Here is a 21,177-nt window from a genome sequence, read left to right on the forward strand (position 1 = left end):
CATCCCCTGGGATTCCCATGAGTGGTTTGGCTGTAGGAAAGTTGCCTTGAACCTGGAGAGGTGGGACCCATGGAATGGGTAGCACGCAGGATAACTCTAGAGGCTCTGCCTGCCTTTGCTCCTCCAACCTCAGCAATCCTCTCAGCCTGAGGAGTATCCAGCCTTATGTCTTCTGCCGCTGTGGGTGTCGATGTGGTCAATCCTGGTTGCATCACAGCCCCTGCACGCTTTTTGGCAGAATTTCCCTCCCTCTCGCCGTGCTTCTTTCTTCTGTGTTTTGGAAATGTATTTTTAGAATGGGCTTTAGCTGATTTTCAGTGCTGTGTTGATGCCGCTTGACACACACTTGATTCACTTACAGAGAGATATCAATACTTAGGTTTTCAGATGCTTACGAGTCTGATATATTCTTCTGTGATGAATAGGAGCTGTTGAGTCCTGTTCACTGAGCAAGGAGTAGGTGGTGTCTATTATATATTTGCTTTTCCGACCGGTATCTGTGCTCATTTCCAAGTCGTGTTGTATGCATCACGCCACCTCACCTTTCCGCTTAAGCAGGCCTAAGTGTGTTTTCGAAAAGCGTGAGTCTGTTCTCTTTTGTCATTCGGGTCGTGGGTAGCGATTTGTACATTCCCTCTCTAAGTGATATCCCAAGTTTCTTTTTCTGTGGGACAGATTTCACTTAGCATCATCGTACCTCAATCCAGTCATTATGCTGGAACCAGCCTTATGACATGGATTCCATGGCTGAGGGATATTCCCTCGTACCTAAGTAGCACAAATTCTTGGTCCATTTCTCTCTTCTCCGGCATATGAAGGGTGTCCCGAAGTCGAGGTTGTTGTAAAGAGAGAAGCCCTAAACTTTGGGGTGCCTGCGTCTGGTTGATTTTTAGTTTTCCCAAGATATAGGCCCACGTGTGGAGGTGCCCTATGCTCTGTGGTTCTGTTCTGTACGTGTTTTAGGAACGAGCATACGCTTCTCCAGAGTGGCTGATGGCATTTTGCGTCCCTCCCGGCAACTGAACAAGGCTCCCTTATCTCCTTGGGCTGTCCTGCCTTTCTGGTTTTTAGACATTTTCCGGATGGCTCTTTTGCCCGGGGGGGGAGTGAGATTTCTTTGTAGTGCCGATTTGCTCTCCCCGGGTGCTTGGTTGGCCAAAAAGGGCGTATGCGTTTTTTCCTGAATATATTCAGGAAAAAACGCATACGCCCTTTTTGGCCAACTGCATCATTGTCCACGTTCTGCCGCTTTTCCTGTGCTGGGAAGGCCATTCCCATCTACCTCCTGAACTCCGTTTCGTGCAATTCTGCCTTGCGTTCAAATCCCCTTCGTGGCCTTACCTCAGTATGTTTTTGGACGAGTGTTATCATTTAGAGCTCGGCAGGTTTGTGAAGTGCAGTGCCCCAGAGCTCCGTTTGGCAGCTCGCTTTGGTGTGAGCTGGCCGCAATAGCGCCAGATTGCTTCAGGCCCTGTTGTGCTTGCGGCGAGGCAGGCCGAGCCTTTGGTGAATTCCTCTTCGTGATGGGAAATTAGAGTGACGTGGGCCTGTCCGAACACCGCCAGCTGGTCTCTCATTGGTTCCCCCTCTGCCAGGTCATCCTTCGGACCACTTGCAGAGACTACGAAAGAGGAGTGTCAAGACGCTGATCCTGCAAGTGGGGGAATTGTTAGTCAAGCGGCTGGAATGGCGGTCGCTAGCACCCGGAGGTGAAAAATGAGGTGCGCTTTCGAAAGCTTTCCCGATCACACGGTGTACCATCCCCTGGGATTCCCATGAGTGGTTTGGCTGTAGGAAAGTTGCCTTGAACCTGGAGAGGTGGGACCCATGGAATGGGTAGCACGCAGGATAACTCTAGAGGCTCTGCCTTTGCTCCTCCAACCTCAGCAATCCTCTCAGCCTGAGGAGTATCCAGCCTTATGTCTTCTGCCGCTGTGGGTGTAGATGTGGTCAATCCTGGTTGCATCACAGCCCCTGCACGCTTTTTGGCAGAATTTCCCTCCCTCTCGCCGTGCTTCTTTCTTCTGTGTTTTGGAAATGTATTTTTAGAATGGGCTTTAGCTGATTTTCAGTGCTGTGTTGATGCCGCTTGACACACACTTGATTCACTTACAGAGAGATATCAATACTTAGGTTTTCAGATGCTTACGAGTCTGATATATTCTTCTGTGATGAATAGGAGCTGTTGAGTCCTGTTCACTGAGCAAGGAGTAGGTGGTGTCTATTATATATTTGCTTTTCCGACCGGTATCTGTGCTCATTTCCAAGTCGTGTTTTATGCATCACGCCACCTCACCTTTCCGCTTAAGCAGGCCTAAGTGTGTTTTCGAAAAGCGTGAGTCTGTTCTCTTTTGTCATTCGGGTCGTGGGTAGCGATTTGTACATTCCCTCTCTAAGTGATATCCCAAGTTTCTTTTTCTGTGGGACAGATTTCACTTAGCATCATCGTACCTCAATCCACTCATTATGCTGGAACCAGCCTTATGACATGGATTCCATGGCTGAGGGATATTCCCTCGTACCTAAGTAGCACAAATTCTTGGTCCATTTCTCTCTTCCCCGGCAGATGAAGGGTGTCCCGAAGTCGAGGTTGTTGTAAAGAGAGAAGCCCTAAACTTTGGGGTGCCTGCGTCTGGTTGATTTTTAGTTTTCCCAAGATATAGGCCCACGTGTGGAGGTGCCCTATGCTCTGTGGTTCTGTTCTGTACGTGTTTTAGGAACGAGCATACGCTTCTCCAGAGTGGCTGTTGGCATTTTGCGTCCCTCCTGGCAACTGAACAAGGCTCCCTTATCTCCTTGGCCTGTCCTGCCTTTCTGGTTTTTAGACATTTTCCGGATGGCTCTTTTGCCCGGGGGGGGGGAGTGAGATTTCTTTGTAGTGCCGATTTGCTCTCCCCGGGTGCTTGGTTGGCCAAAAAGGGCGTATGCGTTTTTTCCTGAATATATTCAGGAAAAAACGCATACGCCCTTTTTGGCCAACTGCATCATTGTCCACGTTCTGCCGCTTTTCCTGTGCTGGGAAGGCCATTCCCATCTACCTCCTGAACTCCGTTTCGTGCAATTCTGCCTTGCGTTCAAATCCCCTTCGTGGCCTTACCTCAGTATGTTTTTGGACGAGTGTTATCATTTAGAGCTCGGCAGGTTTGTGAAGTGCAGTGCCCCAGAGCTCCGTTTGGCAGCTCGCTTTGGTGTGAGCTGGCCGCAATAGCGCCAGATTGCTTCAGGCCCTGTTGTGCTTGCGGCGAGGCAGGCCGAGCCTTTGGTGAATTCCTCTTCGTGATGGGAAATTAGAGTGACGTGGGCCTGTCCGAACACCGCCAGCTGGTCTCTGATTGGTTCCCCCTCTGCCAGGTCATCCTTCGGACCACTTGCAGAGACTACGAAAGAGGAGTGTCAAGACGCTGATCCTGCAAGTGGGGGAATTGTTAGTCAAGCGGCTGGAATGGCGGACGCTAGCACCCGGAGGTGAAAAATGAGGTGCGCTTTCGAAAGCTTTCCCGATCACACGGTGTACCATCCCCTGGGATTCCCATGAGTGGTTTGGCTGTAGGAAAGTTGCCTTGAACCTGGAGAGGTGGGACCCATGGAATGGGTAGCACGCAGGATAACTCTAGAGGCTCTGCCTTTGCTCCTCCAACCTCAGCAATCCTCTCAGCCTGAGGAGTATCCAGCCTTATGTCTTCTGCCACTGTGGGTGTAGATGTGGTCAATCCTGGTTGCATCACAGCCCCTGCACGCTTTTTGGCAGAATTTCCCTCCCTCTCGCCGTGCTTCTTTCTTCTGTGTTTTGGAAATGTATTTTTAGAATGGGCTTTAGCTGATTTTCAGTGCTGTGTTGATGCCGCTTGACACACACTTGATTCACTTACAGAGAGATATCAATACTTAGGTTTTCAGATGCTTACGAGTCTGATATATTCTTCTGTGATGAATAGGAGCTGTTGAGTCCTGTTCACTGAGCAAGGAGTAGGTGGTGTCTATTATATATTTGCTTTTCCGACCGGTATCTGTGCTCATTTCCAAGTCGTGTTTTATGCATCACGCCACCTCACCTTTCCGCTTAAGCAGGCCTAAGTGTGTTTTCGAAAAGCGTGAGTCTGTTCTCTTTTGTCATTCGGGTCGTGGGTAGCGATTTGTACATTCCCTCTCTAAGTGATATCCCAAGTTTCTTTTTCTGTGGGACAGATTTCACTTAGCATCATCGTACCTCAATCCACTCATTATGCTGGAACCAGCCTTATGACATGGATTCCATGGCTGAGGGATATTCCCTCGTACCTAAGTAGCACAAATTCTTGGTCCATTTCTCTTTTCCCCGGCAGATGAAGGGTGTCCCGAAGTCGAGGTTGTTGTAAAGAGAGAAGCCCTAAACTTTGGGGTGCCTGCGTCTGGTTGATTTTTAGTTTTCCCAAGATATAGGCCCACGTGTGGAGGTGCCCTATGCTCTGTGGTTCTGTTCTGTACGTGTTTTAGGAACGAGCATACGCTTCTCCAGAGTGGCTGTTGGCATTTTGCGTCCCTCCCGGCAACTGAACAAGGCTCCCTTATCTCCTTGGCCTGTCCTGCCTTTCTGGTTTTTAGACATTTTCCGGATGGCTCTTTTGCCCGGGGGGGGGGAGTGAGATTTCTTTGTAGTGCCGATTTGCTCTCCCCGGGTGCTTGGTTGGCCAAAAAGGGCGTATGCGTTTTTTCCTGAATATATTCAGGAAAAAACGCATACGCCCTTTTTGGCCAACTGCATCATTGTCCACGTTCTGCCGCTTTTCCTGTGCTGGGAAGGCCATTCCCATCTACCTCCTGAACTCCGTTTCGTGCAATTCTGCCTTGCGTTCAAATCCCCTTCGTGGCCTTACCTCAGTATGTTTTTGGACGAGTGTTATCATTTAGAGCTCGGCAGGTTTGTGAAGTGCAGTGCCCCAGAGCTCCGTTTGGCAGCTCGCTTTGGTGTGAGCTGGCCGCAATAGCGCCAGATTGCTTCAGGCCCTGTTGTGCTTGCGGCGAGGCAGGCCGAGCCTTTGGTGAATTCCTCTTCGTGATGGGAAATTAGAGTGACGTGGGCCTGTCCGAACGCCGCCAGCTGGTCTCTGATTGGTTCCCCCTCTGCCAGGTCATCCTTCGGACCACTTGCAGAGACTACGAAAGAGGAGTGTCAAGACGCTGATCCTGCAAGTGGGGGAATTGTTAGTCAAGCGGCTGGAATGGCGGACGCTAGCACCCGGAGGTGAAAAATGAGGTGCGCTTTCGAAAGCTTTCCCGATCACACGGTGTACCATCCCCTGGGATTCCCATGAGTGGTTTGGCTGTAGGAAAGTTGCCTTGAACCTGGAGAGGTGGGACCCATGGAATGGGTAGCACGCAGGATAACTCTAGAGGCTCTGCCTTTGCTCCTCCAACCTCAGCAATCCTCTCAGCCTGAGGAGTATCCAGCCTTATGTCTTCTGCCGCTGTGGGTGTCGATGTGGTCAATCCTGGTTGCATCACAGCCCCTGCACGCTTTTTGGCAGAATTTCCCTCCCTCTCGCCGTGCTTCTTTCTTCTGTGTTTTGGAAATGTATTTTTAGAATGGGCTTTAGCTGATTTTCAGTGCTGTGTTGATGCCGCTTGACACACACTTGATTCACTTACAGAGAGATATCAATACTTAGGTTTTCAGATGCTTACGAGTCTGATATATTCTTCTGTGATGAATAGGAGCTGTTGAGTCCTGTTCACTGAGCAAGGAGTAGGTGGTGTCTATTATATATTTGCTTTTCCGACCGGTATCTGTGCTCATTTCCAAGTCGTGTTGTATGCATCACGCCACCTCACCTTTCCGCTTAAGCAGGCCTAAGTGTGTTTTCGAAAAGCGTGAGTCTGTTCTCTTTTGTCATTCGGGTCGTGGGTAGCGATTTGTACATTCCCTCTCTAAGTGATATCCCAAGTTTCTTTTTCTGTGGGACAGATTTCACTTAGCATCATCGTACCTCAATCCACTCATTATGCTGGAACCAGCCTTATGACATGGATTCCATGGCTGAGGGATATTCCCTCGTACCTAAGTAGCACAAATTCTTGGTCCATTTCTCTCTTCCCCGGCATTTGAAGGGTGTCCCGAAGTCGAGGTTGTTGTAAAGAGAGAAGCCCTAAACTTTGGGGTGCCTGCGTCTGGTTGATTTTTAGTTTTCCCAAGATATAGGCCCACGTGTGGAGGTGCCCTATTCTCTGTGGTTCTGTTCTGTACGTGTTTTAGGAACGAGCATACGCTTCTCCAGAGTGGCTGTTGGCATTTTGCGTCCCTCCCGGCAACTGAACAAGGCTCCCTTATCTCCTTGGCCTGTCCTGCCTTTCTGGTTTTTAGACATTTTCCGGATGGCTCTTTTGCCCGGGGGGGGAGTGAGATTTCTTTGTAGTGCCGATTTGCTCTCCCCGGGTGCTTGGTTGGCCAAAAAGGGCGTATGCGTTTTTTCCTGAATATATTCAGGAAAAAACGCATACGCCCTTTTTGGCCAACTGCATCATTGTCCACGTTCTGCCGCTTTTCCTGTGCTGGGAAGGCCATTCCCATCTACCTCCTGAACTCCGTTTCGTGCAATTCTGCCTTGCGTTCAAATCCCCTTCGTGGCCTTACCTCAGTATGTTTTTGGACGAGTGTTATCATTTAGAGCTCGGCAGGTTTGTGAAGTGCAGTGCCCCAGAGCTCCGTTTGGCAGCTCGCTTTGGTGTGAGCTGGCCGCAATAGCGCCAGATTGCTTCAGGCCCTGTTGTGCTTGCGGCGAGGCAGGCCGAGCCTTTGGTGAATTCCTCTTCGTGATGGGAAATTAGAGTGACGTGGGCCTGTCCGAACACCGCCAGCTGGTCTCTGATTGGTTCCCCCTCTGCCAGGTCATCCTTCGGACCACTTGCAGAGACTACGAAAGAGGAGTGTCAAGACGCTGATCCTGCAAGTGGGGGAATTGTTAGTCAAGCGGCTGGAATGGCGGACGCTAGCACCCGGAGGTGAAAAATGAGGTGCGCTTTCGAAAGCTTTCCCGATCACACGGTGTACCATCCCCTGGGATTCCCATGAGTGGTTTGGCTGTAGGAAAGTTGCCTTGAACCTGGAGAGGTGGGACCCATGGAATGGGTAGCACGCAGGATAACTCTAGAGGCTCTGCCTTTGCTCCTCCAACCTCAGCAATCCTCTCAGCCTGAGGAGTATCCAGCCTTATGTCTTCTGCCGCTGTGGGTGTCGATGTGGTCAATCCTGGTTGCATCACAGCCCCTGCACGCTTTTTGGCCGAATTTCCCTCCCTCTCGCCGTGCTTCTTTCTTCTGTGTTTTGGAAATGTATTTTTAGAATGGGCTTTAGCTGATTTTCAGTGCTGTGTTGATGCCGCTTGACACACACTTGATTCACTTACAGAGAGATATCAATACTTAGGTTTTCAGATGCTTACGAGTCTGATATATTCTTCTGTGATGAATAGGAGCTGTTGAGTCCTGTTCACTGAGCAAGGAGTAGGTGGTGTCTATTATATATTTGCTTTTCCGACCGGTATCTGTGCTCATTTCCAAGTCGTGTTTTATGCATCACGCCACCTCACCTTTCCGCTTAAGCAGGCCTAAGTGTGTTTTCGAAAAGCGTGAGTCTGTTCTCTTTTGTCATTCGGGTCGTGGGTAGCGATTTGTACATTCCCTCTCTAAGTGATATCCCAAGTTTCTTTTTCTGTGGGACAGATTTCACTTAGCATCATCGTACCTCAATCCACTCATGATGCTGGAACCAGCCTTATGACATGGATTCCATGGCTGAGGGATATTCCCTCGTACCTAAGTAGCACAAATTCTTGGTCCATTTCTCTCTTCCCCGGCAGATGAAGGGTGTCCCGAAGTCGAGGTTGTTGTAAAGAGAGAAGCCCTAAACTTTGGGGTGCCTGCGTCTGGTTGATTTTTAGTTTTCCCAAGATATAGGCCCACGTGTGGAGGTGCCCTATGCTCTGTGGTTCTGTTCTGTACGTGTTTTAGGAACGAGCATACGCTTCTCCAGAGTGGCTGTTGGCATTTTGCGTCCCTCCCGGCAACTGAACAAGGCTCCCTTATCTCCTTGGCCTGTCCTGCCTTTCTGGTTTTTAGACATTTTCCGGATGGCTCTTTTGCCCGGGGGGGGGAGTGAGATTTCTTTGTAGTGCCGATTTGCTCTCCCCGGGTGCTTGGTTGGCCAAAAAGGGCGTATGCGTTTTTTCCTGAATATATTCAGGAAAAAACGCATACGCCCTTTTTGGCCAACTGCATCATTGTCCACGTTCTGCCGCTTTTCCTGTGCTGGGAAGGCCATTCCCATCTACCTCCTGAACTCCGTTTCGTGCAATTCTGCCTTGCGTTCAAATCCCCTTCGTGGCCTTACCTCAGTATGTTTTTGGACGAGTGTTATCATTTAGAGCTCGGCAGGTTTGTGAAGTGCAGTGCCCCAGAGCTCCGTTTGGCAGCTCGCTTTGGTGTGAGCTGGCCGCAATAGCGCCAGATTGCTTCAGGCCCTGTTGTGCTTGCGGCGAGGCAGGCCGAGCCTTTGGTGAATTCCTCTTCGTGATGGGAAATTAGAGTGACGTGGGCCTGTCCGAACACCGCCAGCTGGTCTCTGATTGGTTCCCCCTCTGCCAGGTCATCCTTCGGACCACTTGCAGAGACTACGAAAGAGGAGTGTCAAGACGCTGATCCTGCAAGTGGGGGAATTGTTAGTCAAGCGGCTGGAATGGCGGACGCTAGCACCCGGAGGTGAAAAATGAGGTGCGCTTTCGAAAGCTTTCCCGATCACACGGTGTACCATCCCCTGGGATTCCCATGAGTGGTTTGGCTGTAGGAAAGTTGCCTTGAACCTGGAGAGGTGGGACCCATGGAATGGGTAGCACGCAGGATAACTCTAGAGGCTCTGCCTTTGCTCCTCCAACCTCAGCAATCCTCTCAGCCTGAGGAGTATCCAGCCTTATGTCTTCTGCCGCTGTGGGTGTAGATGTGGTCAATCCTGGTTGCATCACAGCCCCTGCACGCTTTTTGGCAGAATTTCCCTCCCTCTCGCCGTGCTTCTTTCTTCTGTGTTTTGGAAATGTATTTTTAGAATGGGCTTTAGCTGATTTTCAGTGCTGTGTTGATGCCGCTTGACACACACTTGATTCACTTACAGAGAGATATCAATACTTAGGTTTTCAGATGCTTACGAGTCTGATATATTCTTCTGTGATGAATAGGAGCTGTTGAGTCCTGTTCACTGAGCAAGGAGTAGGTGGTGTCTATTATATATTTGCTTTTCCGACCGGTATCTGTGCTCATTTCCAAGTCGTGTTTTATGCATCACGCCACCTCACCTTTCCGCTTAAGCAGGCCTAAGTGTGTTTTCGAAAAGCGTGAGTCTGTTCTCTTTTGTCATTCGGGTCGTGGGTAGCGATTTGTACATTCCCTCTCTAAGTGATATCCCAAGTTTCTTTTTCTGTGGGACAGATTTCACTTAGCATCATCGTACCTCAATCCACTCATTATGCTGGAACCAGCCTTATGACATGGATTCCATGGCTGAGGGATATTCCCTCGTACCTAAGTAGCACAAATTCTTGGTCCATTTCTCTTTTCCCCGGCAGATGAAGGGTGTCCCGAAGTCGAGGTTGTTGTAAAGAGAGAAGCCCTAAACTTTGGGGTGCCTGCGTCTGGTTGATTTTTAGTTTTCCCAAGATATAGGCCCACGTGTGGAGGTGCCCTATGCTCTGTGGTTCTGTTCTGTACGTGTTTTAGGAACGAGCATACGCTTCTCCAGAGTGGCTGTTGGCATTTTGCGTCCCTCCCGGCAACTGAACAAGGCTCCCTTATCTCCTTGGCCTGTCCTGCCTTTCTGGTTTTTAGACATTTTCCGGATGGCTCTTTTGCCCGGGGGGGGGAGTGAGATTTCTTTGTAGTGCCGATTTGCTCTCCCCGGGTGCTTGGTTGGCCAAAAAGGGCGTATGCGTTTTTTCCTGAATATATTCAGGAAAAAACGCATACGCCCTTTTTGGCCAACTGCATCATTGTCCACGTTCTGCCGCTTTTCCTGTGCTGGGAAGGCCATTCCCATCTACCTCCTGAACTCCGTTTCGTGCAATTCTGCCTTGCGTTCAAATCCCCTTCGTGGCCTTACCTCAGTATGTTTTTGGACGAGTGTTATCATTTAGAGCTCGGCAGGTTTGTGAAGTGCAGTGCCCCAGAGCTCCGTTTGGCAGCTCGCTTTGGTGTGAGCTGGCCGCAATAGCGCCAGATTGCTTCAGGCCCTGTTGTGCTTGCGGCGAGGCAGGCCGAGCCTTTGGTGAATTCCTCTTCGTGATGGGAAATTAGAGTGACGTGGGCCTGTCCGAACGCCGCCAGCTGGTCTCTGATTGGTTCCCCCTCTGCCAGGTCATCCTTCGGACCACTTGCAGAGACTACGAAAGAGGAGTGTCAAGACGCTGATCCTGCAAGTGGGGGAATTGTTAGTCAAGCGGCTGGAATGGCGGACGCTAGCACCCGGAGGTGAAAAATGAGGTGCGCTTTCGAAAGCTTTCCCGATCACACGGTGTACCATCCCCTGGGATTCCCATGAGTGGTTTGGCTGTAGGAAAGTTGCCTTGAACCTGGAGAGGTGGGACCCATGGAATGGGTAGCACGCAGGATAACTCTAGAGGCTCTGCCTTTGCTCCTCCAACCTCAGCAATCCTCTCAGCCTGAGGAGTATCCAGCCTTATGTCTTCTGCCGCTGTGGGTGTCGATGTGGTCAATCCTGGTTGCATCACAGCCCCTGCACGCTTTTTGGCCGAATTTCCCTCCCTCTCGCCGTGCTTCTTTCTTCTGTGTTTTGGAAATGTATTTTTAGAATGGGCTTTAGCTGATTTTCAGTGCTGTGTTGATGCCGCTTGACACACACTTGATTCACTTACAGAGAGATATCAATACTTAGGTTTTCAGATGCTTACGAGTCTGATATATTCTTCTGTGATGAATAGGAGCTGTTGAGTCCTGTTCACTGAGCAAGGAGTAGGTGGTGTCTATTATATATTTGCTTTTCCGACCGGTATCTGTGCTCATTTCCAAGTCGTGTTTTATGCATCACGCCACCTCACCTTTCCGCTTAAGCAGGCCTAAGTGTGTTTTCGAAAAGCGTGAGTCTGTTCTCTTTTGTCATTCGGGTCGTGGGTAGCGATTTGTACATTCCCTCTCTAAGTGATATCCCAAGTTTCTTTTTCTGTGGGACAGATTTCACTTAGCATCATCGTACCTCAATCCACTCATGATGCTGGAACCAGCCTTATGACATGGATTCCATGGCTGAGGGATATTCCCTCGTACCTAAGTAGCACAAATTCTTGGTCCATTTCTCTCTTCCCCGGCAGATGAAGGGTGTCCCGAAGTCGAGGTTGTTGTAAAGAGAGAAGCCCTAAACTTTGGGGTGCCTGCGTCTGGTTGATTTTTAGTTTTCCCAAGATATAGGCCCACGTGTGGAGGTGCCCTATGCTCTGTGGTTCTGTTCTGTACGTGTTTTAGGAACGAGCATACGCTTCTCCAGAGTGGCTGTTGGCATTTTGCGTCCCTCCCGGCAACTGAACAAGGCTCCCTTATCTCCTTGGCCTGTCCTGCCTTTCTGGTTTTTAGACATTTTCCGGATGGCTCTTTTGCCCGGGGGGGGGAGTGAGATTTCTTTGTAGTGCCGATTTGCTCTCCCCGGGTGCTTGGTTGGCCAAAAAGGGCGTATGCGTTTTTTCCTGAATATATTCAGGAAAAAACGCATACGCCCTTTTTGGCCAACTGCATCATTGTCCACGTTCTGCCGCTTTTCCTGTGCTGGGAAGGCCATTCCCATCTACCTCCTGAACTCCGTTTCGTGCAATTCTGCCTTGCGTTCAAATCCCCTTCGTGGCCTTACCTCAGTATGTTTTTGGACGAGTGTTATCATTTAGAGCTCGGCAGGTTTGTGAAGTGCAGTGCCCCAGAGCTCCGTTTGGCAGCTCGCTTTGGTGTGAGCTGGCCGCAATAGCGCCAGATTGCTTCAGGCCCTGTTGTGCTTGCGGCGAGGCAGGCCGAGCCTTTGGTGAATTCCTCTTCGTGATGGGAAATTAGAGTGACGTGGGCCTGTCCGAACACCGCCAGCTGGTCTCTGATTGGTTCCCCCTCTGCCAGGTCATCCTTCGGACCACTTGCAGAGACTACGAAAGAGGAGTGTCAAGACGCTGATCCTGCAAGTGGGGGAATTGTTAGTCAAGCGGCTGGAATGGCGGACGCTAGCACCCGGAGGTGAAAAATGAGGTGCGCTTTCGAAAGCTTTCCCGATCACACGGTGTACCATCCCCTGGGATTCCCATGAGTGGTTTGGCTGTAGGAAAGTTGCCTTGAACCTGGAGAGGTGGGACCCATGGAATGGGTAGCACGCAGGATAACTCTAGAGGCTCTGCCTTTGCTCCTCCAACCTCAGCAATCCTCTCAGCCTGAGGAGTATCCAGCCTTATGTCTTCTGCCGCTGTGGGTGTAGATGTGGTCAATCCTGGTTGCATCACAGCCCCTGCACGCTTTTTGGCAGAATTTCCCTCCCTCTCGCCGTGCTTCTTTCTTCTGTGTTTTGGAAATGTATTTTTAGAATGGGCTTTAGCTGATTTTCAGTGCTGTGTTGATGCCGCTTGACACACACTTGATTCACTTACAGAGAGATATCAATACTTAGGTTTTCAGATGCTTACGAGTCTGATATATTCTTCTGTGATGAATAGGAGCTGTTGAGTCCTGTTCACTGAGCAAGGAGTAGGTGGTGTCTATTATATATTTGCTTTTCCGACCGGTATCTGTGCTCATTTCCAAGTCGTGTTTTATGCATCACGCCACCTCACCTTTCCGCTTAAGCAGGCCTAAGTGTGTTTTCGAAAAGCGTGAGTCTGTTCTCTTTTGTCATTCGGGTCGTGGGTAGCGATTTGTACATTCCCTCTCTAAGTGATATCCCAAGTTTCTTTTTCTGTGGGACAGATTTCACTTAGCATCATCGTACCTCAATCCACTCATTATGCTGGAACCAGCCTTATGACATGGATTCCATGGCTGAGGGATATTCCCTCGTACCTAAGTAGCACAAATTCTTGGTCCATTTCTCTCTTCTCCAGCAGATGAAGGGTGTCCCGAAGTCGAGGTTGTTGTAAAGAGAGAAGCCCTAAACTTTGGGGTGCCTGCGTCTGGTTGATTTTTAGTTTTCCCAAGATATAGGCCCACGTGTGGAGGTGCCCTATGCTCTGTGGTTCTGTTCTGTACGTGTTTTAGGAACGAGCATACGCTTCTCCAGAGTGGCTGTTGGCATTTTGCGTCCCTCCCGGCAACTGAACAAGGCTCCCTTATCTCCTTGGCCTGTCCTGCCTTTCTGGTTTTTAGACATTTTCCGGATGGCTCTTTTGCCCGGGGGGGGGAGTGAGATTTCTTTGTAGTGCCGATTTGCTCTCCCCGGGTGCTTGGTTGGCCAAAAAGGGCGTATGCGTTTTTTCCTGAATATATTCAGGAAAAAACGCATACGCCCTTTTTGGCCAACTGCATCATTGTCCACGTTCTGCCGCTTTTCCTGTGCTGGGAAGGCCATTCCCATCTACCTCCTGAACTCCGTTTCGTGCAATTCTGCCTTGCGTTCAAATCCCCTTCGTGGCCTTACCTCAGTATGTTTTTGGACGAGTGTTATCATTTAGAGCTCGGCAGGTTTGTGAAGTGCAGTGCCCCAGAGCTCCGTTTGGAAGCTCGCTTTGGTGTGAGCTGGCCGCAATAGCGCCAGATTGCTTCAGGCCCTGTTGTGCTTGCGGCGAGGCAGGCCGAGCCTTTGGTGAATTCCTCTTCGTGATGGGAAATTAGAGTGACGTGGGCCTGTCCGAACACCGCCAGCTGGTCTCTGATTGGTTCCCCCTCTGCCAGGTCATCCTTCGGACCACTTGCAGAGACTACGAAAGAGGAGTGTCAAGACGCTGATCCTGCAAGTGGGGGAATTGTTAGTCAAGCGGCTGGAATGGCGGACGCTAGCACCCGGAGGTGAAAAATGAGGTGCGCTTTCGAAAGCTTTCCCGATCACACGGTGTACCATCCCCTGGGATTCCCATGAGTGGTTTGGCTGTAGGAAAGTTGCCTTGAACCTGGAGAGGTGGGACCCATGGAATGGGTAGCACGCAGGATAACTCTAGAGGCTCTGCCTTTGCTCCTCCAACCTCAGCAATCCTCTCAGCCTGAGGAGTATCCAGCCTTATGTCTTCTGCCGCTGTGGGTGTCGATGTGGTCAATCCTGGTTGCATCACAGCCCCTGCACGCTTTTTGGCAGAATTTCCCTCCCTCTCGCCGTGCTTCTTTCTTCTGTGTTTTGGAAATGTATTTTTAGAATGGTCTTTAGCTGATTTTCAGTGCTGTGTTGATGCCGCTTGACACACACTTGATTCACTTACAGAGAGATATCAATACTTAGGTTTTCAGATGCTTACGAGTCTGATATATTCTTCTGTGATGAATAGGAGCTGTTGAGTCCTGTTCACTGAGCAAGGAGTAGGTGGTGTCTATTATATATTTGCTTTTCCGACCGGTATCTGTGCTCATTTCCAAGTCGTGTTGTATGCATCTCGCCACCTCACCTTTCCGCTTAAGCAGGCCTAAGTGTGTTTTCGAAAAGCGTGAGTCTGTTCTCTTTTGTCATTCGGGTCGTGGGTAGCGATTTGTACATTCCCTCTCTAAGTGATATCCCAAGTTTCTTTTTCTGTGGGACAGATTTCACTTAGCATCATCGTACCTCAATCCACTCATGATGCTGGAACCAGCCTTATGACATGGATTCCATGGCTGAGGGATATTCCCTCGTACCTAAGTAGCACAAATGCTTGGTCCATTTCTCTCTTCCCCGGCAGATGAAGGGTGTCCCGAAGTCGAGGTTGTTGTAAAGAGAGAAGCCCTAAACTTTGGGGTGCCTGCGTCTGGTTGATTTTTAGTTTTCCCAAGATATAGGCCCACGTGTGGAGGTGCCCTATGCTCTGTGGTTCTGTTCTGTACGTGTTTTAGGAACGAGCATACGCTTCTCCAGAGTGGCTGTTGGCATTTTGCGTCCCTCCCGGCAACTGAACAAGGCTCCCTTATCTCCTTGGCCTGTCCTGCCTTTCTGGTTTTTAGACATTTTCCGGATGGCTCTTTTTCCCGGGGGGGGAGTGAGATTTCTTTGTAGTGCCGATTTGCTCTCCCCGGGTGCTTGGTTGGCCAAAAAGGGCGTATGCGTTTTTTCCTGAATATATTCAGGAAAAAACGCATACGCCCTTTTTGGCCAACTGCATCATTGTCCACGTTCTGCCGCTTTTCCTGTGCTGGGAAGGCCATTCCCATCTACCTCCTGAACTCCGTTTCGTGCAATTCCGCCTTGCGTTCAAATCCCCTTCGTGGCCTTACCTCAGTATGTTTTTGGACGAGTGTTATCATTTAGAGCTCGGCAGGTTTGTGAAGTGCAGTGCCCCAGAGCTCCGTTTGGCAGCTCGCTTTGGTGTGAGCTGGCCGCAATAGCGCCAGATTGCTTCAGGCCCTGTTGTGCTTGCGGCGAGGCAGGCCGAGCCTTTGGTGAATTCCTCTTCGTGATGGGAAATTAGAGTGACGTGGGCCTGTCCGAACACCGCCAGCTGGTCTCTGATTGGTTCCCCCTCTGCCAGGTCATCCTTCGGACCACTTGCAGAGACTACGAAAGAGGAGTGTCAAGACGCTGATCCTGCAAGTGGGGGAATTGTTAGTCAAGCGGCTGGAATGGCGGACGCTAGCACCCGGAGGTGAAAAATGAGGTGCGCTTTCGAAAGCTTTCCCGATCACACGGTGTACCATCCCCTGGGATTCCCATGAGTGGTTTGGCTGTAGGAAAGTTGCCTTGAACCTGGAGAGGTGGGACCCATGGAATGGGTAGCACGCAGGATAACTCTAGAGGCTCTGCCTTTGCTCCTCCAACCTCAGCAATCCTCTCAGCCTGAGGAGTATCCAGCCTTATGTCTTCTGCCGCTGTGGGTGTCGATGTGGTCAATCCTGGTTGCATCACAGCCCCTGCACGCTTTTTGGCCGAATTTCCCTCCCTCTCGCCGTGCTTCTTTCTTCTGTGTTTTGGAAATGTATTTTTAGAATGGGCTTTAGCTGATTTTCAGTGCTGTGTTGATGCCGCTTGACACACACTTGATTCACTTACAGAGAGATATCAATACTTAGGTTTTCAGATGCTTACGAGTCTGATATATTCTTCTGTGATGAATAGGAGCTGTTGAGTCCTGTTCACTGAGCAAGGAGTAGGTGGTGTCTATTATATATTTGCTTTTCCGACCGGTATCTGTGCTCATTTCCAAGTCGTGTTTTATGCATCACGCCACCTCACCTTTCCGCTTAAGCAGGCCTAAGTGTGTTTTCGAAAAGCGTGAGTCTGTTCTCTTTTGTCATTCGGGTCGTGGGTAGCGATTTGTACATTCCCTCTCTAAGTGATATCCCAAGTTTCTTTTTCTGTGGGACAGATTTCACTTAGCATCATCGTACCTCAATCCACTCATTATGCTGGAACCAGCCTTATGACATGGATTCCATGGCTGAGGGATATTCCCTCGTACCTAAGTAGCACAAATTCTTGGTCCATTTCTCTCTTCCCCGGCAGATGAAGGGTGTCCCGAAGTCGAGGTTGTTGTAAAGAGAGAAGCCCTAAACTTTGGGGTGCCTGCGTCTGGTTGATTTTTAGTTTTCCCAAGATATAGGCCCACGTGTGGAGGTGCCCTATGCTCTGTGGTTCTGTTCTGTACGTGTTTTAGGAACGAGCATACGCTTCTCCAGAGTGGCTGTTGGCATTTTGCGTCCCTCCCGGCAACTGAACAAGGCTCCCTTATCTCCTTGGCCTGTCCTGCCTTTCTGGTTTTTAGACATTTTCCGGATGGCTCTTTTGCCCGGGGGGGGAGTGAGATTTCTTTGTAGTGCCGATTTGCTCTCCCCGGGTGCTTGGTTGGCCAAAAAGGGCGTATGCGTTTTTTCCTGAATATATTCAGGAAAAAACGCATACGCCCTTTTTGGCCAACTGCATCATTGTCCACATTCTGCCGCTTTTCCTGTGCTGGGAAGGCCATTCCCATCTACCTCCTGAACTCCGTTTCGTGCAATTCCGCCTTGCGTTCAAATCTCCTTCGTGGCCTTACCTCAGTATGTTTTTGGACGAGTGTTATCATTTAGAGCTCGGCAGGTTTGTGAAGTGCAGTGCCCCAGAGCTCCGTTTGGCAGCTCGCTTTGGTGTGAGCTGGCCGCAATAGCGCCAGATTGCTTCAGGCCCTGTTGTGCTTGCGGCGAGGCAGGCCGAGCCTTTGGTGAATTCCTCTTCGTGATGGGAAATTAGAGTGACGTGGGCCTGTCCGAACACCGCCAGCTGGTCTCTGATTGGTTCCCCGTCTGCCAGGTCATCCTTCGGACCACTTGCAGAGACTACGAAAGAGGAGTGTCAAGACGCTGATCCTGCAAGTGGGGGAATTGTTAGTCAAGCGGCTGGAATGGCGGACGCTAGCACCCGGAGGTGAAAAATGAGGTGCGCTTTCGAAAGCTTTCCCGATCACACGGTGTACCATCCCCTGGGATTCCCATGAGTGGTTTGGCTGTAGGAAAGTTGCCTTGAACCTGGAGAGGTGGGACCCATGGAATGTGTAGCACGCAGGATAACTCTAGAGGCTCTGCCTTTGCTCCTCCAACCTCAGCAATCCTCTCAGCCTGAGGAGTATCCAGCCTTATGTCTTATGCCGCTGTGGGTGTAGATGTGGTCAATCCTGGTTGCATCACAGCCCCTGCACGCTTTTTGGCAGAATTTCCCTCCCTCTCGCCGTGCTTGTTTCTTCTGTGTTTTGGAAATGTATTTTTAGAATGGGCTTTAGCTGATTTTCAGTGCTGTGTTGATGCCGCTTGACACACACTTGATTCACTTACAGAGAGATATCAATACTTAGGTTTTCAGATGCTTACGAGTCTGATATATTCTTCTGTGATGAATAGGAGCTGTTGAGTCCTGTTCACTGAGCAAGGAGTAGGTGGTGTCTATTATATATTTGCTTTTCCGACCGGTATCTGTGCTCATTTCCAAGTCGTGTTGTATGCATCACGCCACCTCACCTTTCCGCTTAAGCAGGCCTAAGTGTGTTTTCGAAAAGCGTGAGTCTGTTCTCTTTTGTCATTCGGGTCGTGGGTAGCGATTTGTACATTCCCTCTCTAAGTGATATCCCAAGTTTCTTTTTCTGTGGGACAGATTTCACTTAGCATCATCGTACCTCAATCCACTCATGATGCTGGAACCAGCCTTATGACATGGATTCCATGGCTGAGGGATATTCCCTCGTACCTAAGTAGCACAAATTCTTGGTCCATTTCTCTCTTCCCCGGCAGATGAAGGGTGTCCCGAAGTCGAGGTTGTTGTAAAGAGAGAAGCCCTAAACTTTGGGGTGCCTGCGTCTGGTTGATTTTTAGTTTTCCCAAGATATAGGCCCACGTGTGGAGGTGCCCTATGCTCTGTGGTTCTGTTCTGTACGTGTTTTTGGAACGAGCATACGCTTCTCCAGAGTGGCTGTTGGCATTTTGCGTCCCTCCCGGCAACTGAACAAGGCTCCCTTATCTCCTTGGCCTGTCCTGCCTTTCTGGTTTTTAGACATTTTCCGGATGGCTCTTTTGCCCGGGGGGGGAGTGAGATTTCTTTGTAGTGCCGATTTGCTCTCCCCGGGTGCTTGGTTGGCCAAAAAGGGCGTATGCGTTTTTTCCTGAATATATTCAGGAAAAAACGCATACGCCCTTTTTGGCCAACTGCATCATTGTCCACGTTCTGCCGCTTTTCCTGTGCTGGGAAGGCCATTCCCATCTACCTCCTGAACTCCGTTTCGTGCAATTCTGCCTTGCGTTCAAATCCCCTTCGTGGCCTTACCTCAGTATGTTTTTGGACGAGTGTTATCATTTAGAGCTCGGCAGGTTTGTGAAGTGCAGTGCCCCAGAGCTCCGTTTGGCAGCTCGCTTTGGTGTGAGCTGGCCGCAATAGCGCCAGATTGCTTCAGGCCCTGTTGTGCTTGCGGCGAGGCAGGCCGAGCCTTTGGTGAATTCCTCTTCGTGATGGGAAATTAGAGTGACGTGGGCCTGTCCGAACACCGCCAGCTGGTCTCTGATTGGTTCCCCCTCTGCCAGGTCATCCTTCGGACCACTTGCAGAGACTACGAAAGAGGAGTGTCAAGACGCTGATCCTGCAAGTGGGGGAATTGTTAGTCAAGCGGCTGGAATGGCGGACGCTAGCACCCGGAGGTGAAAAATGAGGTGCGCTTTCGAAAGCTTTCCCGATCACACGGTGTACCATCCCCTGGGATTCCCATGAGTGGTTTGGCTGTAGGAAAGTTGCCTTGAACCTGGAGAGGTGGGACCCATGGAATGGGTAGCACGCAGGATAACTCTAGAGGCTCTGCCTTTGCTCCTCCAACCTCAGCAATCCTCTCAGCCTGAGGAGTATCCAGCCTTATGTCTTCTGCCGCTGTGGGTGTCGATGTGGTCAATCCTGGTTGCATCACAGCCCCTGAACGCATTTTGGCAGAATTTCCCTCCCTCTCGCCGTGCTTCTTTCTTCTGTGTTTTGGAAATGTATTTTTAGAATGGGCTTTAGCTGATTTTCAGTGCTGTGTTGATGCCGCTTGACACACACTTGATTCACTTACAGAGAGATATCAATACTTAGGTTTTCAGATGCTTACGAGTCTGATATATTCTTCTGTGATGAATAGGAGCTGTTGAGTCCTGTTCACTGAGCAAGGAGTAGGTGGTGTCTATTATATATTTGCTTTTCCGACCGGTATCTGTGCTCATTTCCAAGTCGTGTTGTATGCATCACGCCACCTCACCTTTCCGCTTAAGCAGGCCTAAGTGTGTTTTCGAAAAGCGTGAGTCTGTTCTCTTTTGTCATTCGGGTCGTGGGTAGCGATTTGTACATTCCCTCTCTAAGTGATATCCCAAGTTTCTTTTCCTGTGGGACAGATTTCACTTAGCATCATCGTACCTCAATCCAGTCATTATGCTGGAACCAGCCTTATGACATGGATTCCATGGCTGAGGGATATTCCCTCGTACCTAAGTAGCACAAATTCTTGGTCCATTTCTCTCTTCCCCGGCAGATGAAGGGTGTCCCGAAGTCGAGGTTGTTGTAAAGAGAGAAGCCCTAACCTTTGGGGTGCCTGCGTCTGGTTGGTTTTTAGTTTTCCCAAGATATAGGCCCACGTGTGGAGGTGCCCTATGCTCTGTGGTTCTGTTCTGTACGTGTTTTAGGAACGAGCATACGCTTCTCCAGAGTGGCTGTTGGCATTTTGCGTCCCTCCCGGCAACTGAACAAGGCTCCCTTATCTCCTTGGCCTGTCCTGCCTTTCTGGTTTTTAGACATTTTCCGGATGGCTCTTTTGCCCGGGGGGGGAGTGAGATTTCTTTGTAGTGCCGATTTGCTCTCCCCGGGTGCTTGGTTGGCCAAAAAGGGCGTATGCGTTTTTTCCTGAATATATTCAGGAAAAAACGCATACGCCCTTTTTGGCCAACTGCATCATTGTCCACGTTCTGCCGCTTTTCCTGTGCTGGGAAGGCCATTCCCATCTACCTCCTGAACTCCGTTTCGTGCAATTCTGCCTTTCGTTCAAATCCCCTTCGTGGCCTTACCTCAGTATGTTTTTGGACGAGTGTTATCATTTAGAGCTCGGCAGGTTTGTGAAGTGCAGTGCCCCAGAGCTCCGTTTGGCAGCTCGCTTTGGTGTGAGCTGGCCGCAATAGCGCCAGATTGCTTCAGGCCCTGTTGTGCTTGCGGCGAGGCAGGCCGAGCCTTTGGTGAATTCCTCTTCGTGATGGGAAATTAGAGTGACGTGGGCCTGTCCGAACACCGCCAGCTGGTCTCTCATTGGTTCCCCGTCTTCCAGGTCATCCTTCGGACCACTTGCAGAGACTACGAAAGAGGAGTGTCAAGACGCTGATCCTGCAAGTGGGGGAATTGTTAGTCAAGCGGCTGGAATGGCGGACGCTAGCACCCGGAGGTGAAAAATGAGGTGCGCTTTCGAAAGCTTTCCCGATCACACGGTGTACCATCCCCTGGGATTCCCATGAGTGGTTTGGCTGTAGGAAAGTTGCCTTGAACCTGGAGAGGTGGGACCCATGGAATGGGTAGCACGCAGGATAACTCTAGAGGCTCTGCCTTTGCTC

Source organism: Kogia breviceps, chromosome 9, assembly GCF_026419965.1.
Source record: "Kogia breviceps isolate mKogBre1 chromosome 9, mKogBre1 haplotype 1, whole genome shotgun sequence".
Lineage (NCBI taxonomy): Eukaryota > Metazoa > Chordata > Mammalia > Artiodactyla > Physeteridae > Kogia > Kogia breviceps.